Source organism: Macaca mulatta, chromosome X, assembly GCF_049350105.2.
Source record: "Macaca mulatta isolate MMU2019108-1 chromosome X, T2T-MMU8v2.0, whole genome shotgun sequence".
Taxonomy (NCBI): domain Eukaryota; kingdom Metazoa; phylum Chordata; class Mammalia; order Primates; family Cercopithecidae; genus Macaca; species Macaca mulatta.
The window spans coordinates 142,902,269-142,909,389 of NC_133426.1; the positions used below are offsets into that span (position 1 = coordinate 142,902,269).

At 41.0% G+C, this 7,121-nt stretch overlaps 1 non-coding gene across 1 annotated transcript; it reads left to right on the forward strand.

Annotated features, from left to right (window-relative positions):
- The first annotated feature begins 6,590 nt into the window (after positions 1–6,590).
- On the forward strand, positions 6,591–6,694 carry LOC114675201 (U6 spliceosomal RNA). Its single transcript, XR_003726293.1, has one exon. It is a non-coding gene; the product is annotated as a U6 spliceosomal RNA (small nuclear RNA).
- The last annotated feature ends 427 nt before the right edge of the window (positions 6,695–7,121 follow it).

Below are 7,121 nucleotides of genomic sequence, written 5' to 3' on the forward strand. Positions count from 1 at the left end.
TGAGCTTCATTTCTTTATCACAGCTCATTTTGGCATCTTATCCTTACCATTGTGTATCCTCAAGGTGAATTCATAATTTTGTGTGGATGCGTATTTGGAATTTTAAAATAGTGTTTGAATAATAAAAGCTACCATTTACTGAGCACTCAACGTGTAGTGGGCTCTGGGCTAAGTGCCTTATGATGCATCATCTCATTATGTCAGCAAAATAACCCTTGGAGGCAAGAATTAGTGTGCTATTTGACAGATAAAGAAATTAATTTTTGGAGTGGTTTAGTAAGTGGCCCAGCCCATGCAGCTGGGTAAGTCGAAGAGCAGGGATGCAAGCCTGGTTTTGTCTGACTCCAAAAGCTCATCCTCTTAACCAGTACACTAACTGCTGTAATTAAAAGATATTAAAACGGAAACATGTAAAAACCAAAGTACAAAGTAAATAAATAGAAAAGCTTTTGCTTTCTGTTGAAAGGCCATTAGTTCCAGGCCCATTCTGATGTCAAATGGAAAAAATAATAAGGTTGGTCCATCAGTTAGCAGAAGCAAACAGACCACTTTTCCAGTATGCTGGTCCTTTCTCCCTATTACTAGCTAAAATGATTACCATCCACTCAACCACTTTAATGACTCCTGACTCAGAGCTTTCATTTGGCTCTCTTTTTACCTGTAAGACATCAAAATATTATGTAGCTAAAAAGTTCTCTCTGAAAGAACTTTGTAAACATTATTTTTTTTTCTTTTTTTTTTTTTAAAAAAAGCAGAAGTCATCAGTTATCAGTCTTCTAAAGCCAGGAATTCTTTCAAAATTCTATAAGATCTTTTGTCAAATGCATTTAGCTCTGTATGAAGGAAATACTAAGCGCCCTTTACACTGTCCTTCCGCAGAGAGTTTCAGACCTCATGGACTCTGTGTAACATTGGGAATGACTTTGGTGACTAAAACTGGTCCTATTGCCCTAGTTTCAGGACAAAATTTGCAAACTGCTTAGGTGTCAGGGGAAGCACATTCTAGTCAAACCAAGCGCAATTTCCATCCTGTTAGAGACAAGCCAATTACTGTGCCAGGTTAGAGAAGAAAGGAGACAGGCCACAGGCACAGGGGCTTACATTATCTATGCACACGTCTATGCTCTGGGGGCTCTGCTGCTCTCTGCTGGCCACAGGCTGTTGCTGTAGTCGCCGAGCAAGTGATTCATTCAAAGTGCTGCGGCTGGGGTTTCTCCTACTATTGCCACTATCACTAAGTAGTACCATTTATTGAGTGCCCTATCGGTTCCAGGTTCTGAGTTAGGTGCTACGGAGACAGAGATGACAAGTATTGGTCCTCATCCTTGGCAAGCTCAGTTTAGTGGGGAAGATACATTCTCAGAGAATTACAATAAAATGCAGCAAGTGTCGAGAGTGTGAGAAAAGATCCTTGCATTCCCTCAATCAGCAGTACTGAGTTCCTACTCTGTGTCAACTGCCTAGTGAGGTTCTGTGAAAAAAAGCACAGAGCTTTATAGTTGCAGCTTTCCACTCAGTACATGTCTCATCTCATTTCATCATCACAACAAATCCGTGAGGTTTACAGGGCAGAGAGTAATAGCCCTATTATATAGATTAGAAAACTGAGACTCAGAGAGGTTGCATGAGTTGCCAAATGTAACACAGCTAGCTGCTAGGTTATAGAGGCTTGGACTCGATGGACTTCAAATTCACTCTCTTTACTGCTGCACCACACTGCTTGGTGCTGCTTACTGAGAGGTTGGTAGGGTGATGGTTAAGACTAAGTGCTCCTAGAGTCAGGCTGCCTGGGTCCACCCTGACTCTACCACTCTCTCGCATCAGGCAAATTACTTAGCTTCTCTGTGCCTCATTTTCTCCATCTCTTAAATGAGAAGAATAACAGTACTTAACTTGTGAGATTATTTTGAGGACCAAATAAGTAAATGCTTATGTTGGTCATATAATAAACAATAAATATCAGCTCCTTTATTATTATTATTCTTATAAAGATAGGGGTCTCACTATGCTGCCCAGGCTGGCCTTGAACTACTGGGCTCAAACCACCCTCCCACCTCAGCCTCCCAAAGTGCTGGGATTACAGGCATTAGCCACTGCACCCAGCAGTCAGCTCTTAATATTACTGTCAACATGTGAGGCAGAACAACTTGGGGGACGTGGGAAGAAGAGATGTAGATTCAAGGAAGGTGCTAAGTGCTGCTAAAGCAGCACTCTTGCTTGATTAACAGGAAAAACCTGTCCAGCTCTCTATACAGAGTCCACTCTGACAGCTCATTTTTTCAGTCCTCTAGGGACAGCCCCTCTTCTCCTTGTCTCCAAGAGTACCCGCGCAAGTAATGGGGCTACAGAAAGTGGAAGAACTAATTCTTCCCTGGATAGGTGACCTCTGCCTTTGTAGGGTTGGGGGCAGAATAAAACTGTCAGAAGGACCAGGATTTGTAAAAGCATCTATTGTAGAGGATTTATAATTGAACAAGTCATCTTATCCATATCTTTAAAACAGGGCCAGTATGGGTTAGTACTAGAAATACGAGCAGAGACTTAATTATATAATGACATTTAAATTGGATCTTCCTTCTATCTCAATACTCTGGGATGCCATGACAATCCCCTTCTCCCACTTGGCTGCTTTTCCTCAAATCGCTCTGACAGCTCCTCTTTTGACTCCTCCATGAGCTCTTCTACCACTCCTTAAATGCTAGTGTTCCCCAGGGATCTTTGCTTGGCCTCTAGTCCTCACACACTACACTTTTTTTCTAAGTAACTGCATCATTTCCCACAACATCAATGACCATCTATTTCCAAGTTGATAACTCCAAAATTTCTGTCTCCTGCCAAGACATCTGTCCAAGCTCCAACCTCATCATCTACCTGTCTGCTAGATATCAGCACCTAGAGGCCCCACAGGTACCAGTCCCTGCCAAATGTGTTTCTTCACTTGTGTTCTCTACATTATTTTCTGACATCAGCATTAACCTAGCCAGTCAAGGTAGGCACTTGGAAGTCATTCTTTTTTATTGAGATATCACATACCATAGTATTTGCTTTTTTAAAGTGTACAGTTCAGTGCTTTTTAGTAAATTCACAAAGTTTCTCAACCAGTCCCCACAATCTAGTTTTAGGACATTTCATTACACCTGAAAAAGTTCCACTTGTCCATTAACAGTCACTCCCCATCCTCCCCTCTCCCAGTCTCTGGAAACAACGAATCTGTGTTCTGTCTCCTTGGATTTGCCTATTCTGTATATTTCATATGAATGCTATTGTACAATATATGCTATTTTGTGATGACTTCTTTCACTTAGCATAATGTTTTCATGGTTCATCTATGTTGTAGCATGCATCAGTCCTTCATTCCTTTATATGGCTGAAAAATATTCCTTTGCATAGATTTATCACATTTTCTTTCTTTATCAGGCAACTGACATTTGGGTTGTTTCCACTTTTGGGCTACTATGAATAATGCTGCTATGAACATCCGCATACAGGTTTTTGCGTGGACATATGTTTTACTTAGTTTTAGAGTTGCTGAGTATATACCCAAGATTAGAATTGCTGGATCATTTGGTAACTGTATGTTTAAGCTTTTGAGGAACCACCAAACTATTTTTCAAGGTGAGCACATCATTTTACAACCCTACCGGCAATGTATGATGCTTCAAATTTCTGTAGGAGTCGTTCTTGATTCCTCCCTCTCTCTCAGTTCGCACAGATAGTCAATCACCCAAGTCTTGCCAATTTAACAACCTAAACCTCTCTCAGTACTGCAACTGTTGCTCTTGGTCAGTTCTACATCATCTTTCACCTGGACTATTGTAATAGCCTTCAAGCTGGTTCTTGCCTCTGGCTACTCGTCCACCTGTACCAGCATGAGCTTTCTAAAAACAGGCCCCAAAGAATGTCAATTCCTTGTTTGAAACCCTTTAATGCAGTGACTCTCAACCCTGCCTGCACAGTAGAATCATCTGGACAGATTTCAAATATCCTGATGCCTGGGCTGCACCCCAGGCTGATTAAATCAGAATATCCAGATTTGGCATCCGGGCATCAGTATTGTTAAAGCTCCCAAAGAGATTCCAATATGTAGCCAAAAACCGAAACATTGCTTTAGTGACGGCCTATTGCCCATAAGATGAAGTTCAAGCTCCCTAGCATAGCCCACGGGTCCTTCATCATCTGACTCCTGCCTACTTATTTATCTGCATCTTGTACCCCTCCCTGCATCACACATAATACCCCATCTGTACTGATGTGCACATGGCCTCCAGCAGAAACATATTTTTCTTCCCTGTCTTCTCTGCCTGGAATGTCCTTCTCAGCTCTCTTTGCCTCGGGAGCTCCCTCCTACTCATTCCTTAGGAATCAATACCTCTAGAAACTCTTCCTTTTTCACATCCTTTTTGTCCTGTGTACTCCTTCAGCACTATTGGAATTGTTTGTCTTCCCCAGAAGACTGGGACCTACCCCTTTCCTCACCCACAGTTAAGCACCTGAAATTTATCATGCCCTCTAAGTAAGAGCTTTTGGGTAAGTGAATGAATTAATTAATGTCCTTGAAAGAGTTGCAACACAACATTTTGTTGTGTACCATCTTAACAATCAGACCCTGAAGGCATCTGGGCCACAGTAGAAAAGGACCTCAATCATGAAGAAATGGCCTGGTGTACCCAACCCCACCATACCAGCACACAGCTTCCCTAGCCAGGGGAATCTCAGGTGCCACAGAAATTTGACCTCAACCAGAGAAGTTGCCTCTTGACTAGAAAACACTGAAGATGAAATAAATTAGGACCTAACATGAAGTAGATAGCTTAGCAGACCCTTCCTGTAAAATTCGAAAACTCCTGCCCAAGGGAAGAGAGACCACTGCCTGCACTTGAATAAAGGACTCTAGTATAGGCAAATCGAAGCACCTTCCTTCCCTGAGCCCATTCCAGTGCTGCATCAGATCTCTGGGGCTTTCATGTTGTACACCTCTCCACCCTATCTTAACCTTGAATCCCAGGTACACTCTACCTTTTCTGACAACCCTCTACCTACCTGCCTGCCTACCTGACTCTCACACCTTAGCTCCACTTTGATCACCTGGTAGCAACGGATTTTCCAATTACACCAAGTGTCAAGCCTACAAGCTCTCAGGAACCCCTTCTCTGAGAAAGGCATCAGCTTTGCCAGCCAACTGCCTGCCCAATGTCCGGCCCCAGACTTGGCCCCTTGATTAGGTATTCTCCTTACATATATCTCAGTACTAAAACGACTTCCCAACACTGCTATAGACTAAATGTTTGTGTCTCTCCAAATTTACATGTTAAAACATAATCCCCAATGTGATGGTATTTAGGATGTGAGGCATTTGGGAGGTGAATAGGTCATGAAGGTGAAGGCCTCATAAATGGAATTAGTGCTCTTATAAAGGAGGCCCCAGAGAGCTCATTTGACTCTTCTGTCATGTGAGAACACAGAGAGAACACCACCCTGTATGAACTAGAAAGTGGGCCCTCACTAGACACTGAATCTGCTGGCAAATTGATCTTGAACTTCCTAGGCTTCAAAACTGAAAGAAATAAATTTCTGTTGTTTATAAGCCACCCAGTCTATAGAATTCTGTTATAGCAGTCCAAATGGACTAAGATGAACACTAATACTAATTGCCCATATTGCATGCCAGCTATAAAAGAAAGCACCATTTGAGGAAACATAAAACTAAACACACATTACAGTCCTTTATAAAACTCTGCTTTGTTACTGTTTAATTCATGGTTCTCAACCTTGACTGCACATTGAAATCACCCAGGGAGTTTCAAAAATACTGACAGCTATAAGTAAGTAAATCAGTCCATCGAATTACCTAATTTTAAAAATAAATAAAGAAAAATACCAATTCCTGGGTCTCACACCCAAATATTCTGATTTAATTAGTTCAAAGGGCAGCCCGGACAGCAAGAGTTTTGTAAGCTCTCCAGGTGATTCTAATATGCAGGCAGGATTGAGACCCACTTGCCCAAAAGCTACAATCATGTGCCCCATAATGATGTTTTGCTCAATTGCAGGACCACGTGTACAATTGTGGTCCTATAAAATTACAATGGAATTAAAAATTTCCTATTGCCTAGTGGCATTGTGGTCATAGTAATGTTGCAGCCCTAACACTGTAATGCAATGCAATGCATTACTCGTGTTTGTGATACTAGTATTAACAAACTATTGCTCTGCCAGTCATATAAAAGACTAGCAATACGATTATGTATAGAACATATACTTGATAATGACAATAAACAACTATGTTACTGGTTTAGGTATTTACTATACCATACCTTTTATCATTATTTTCAAGCGGACTCCTTCTACTTATTAAAAAAAAACAGTTAGGTGTAAAACAAACTCAGGCAGGTCCTTCAGGAGGTATTCCAGAAGAAAACATTGTTAGCATAGGAGATGACAGCTTCGTGAATGTTACTGCCCCTGAAGACCTTCCAGAGGGGGACAAGATGTGGAGATGGAAGACCATGATACTGATGATCCTGACCCTGTGTAGGCCTAGGCTAATGTGTGTGTTTGGTCTTAGAATTTAACAAAAAAGTTTCAAAACTGTGCTTGCTTTGGCAGCCCACATACTAAAATTGGAATGATACAGAGTCGTAACATGGCTCCTGTGCAAGAATGACACACAAATTGTGATGTGTTCCATTAAAAAAACTAAAAATAAGTAAAAATAATAAAAATTAAAATTGTAAAAGTAGATAAGCTTAGAGAATAAGGATATACGTGATGAAAATATTTTTGTACACCTGTACAATGTGTGTTTAAGTGTTATTACAAAAGAGTGAAACAGGTAAAAAAATTAAAAATTTATAAAGTGAAAAAGTTATAGTAAGATAAGGTTAATTAGTTATTGAAGAAAGAAAAAATATGTATTTTTTGAGACAGAGTCTTGCTCTGTCACCCAAGCTGGAGTGCAATGATACAATCATGGCTCACTGCAGCCTTGAACTCCTGGGCTCAAGTGGTCCTCCCACCTCAGCCTCTCAAGTAGCTGGGACTACAGGTGTGTGCCTCCAGCTAATTTTTAATTTTTTTGTAGTGATGGTGTATTGCCCAGGCTGGTCTGAAACTCCTGAACT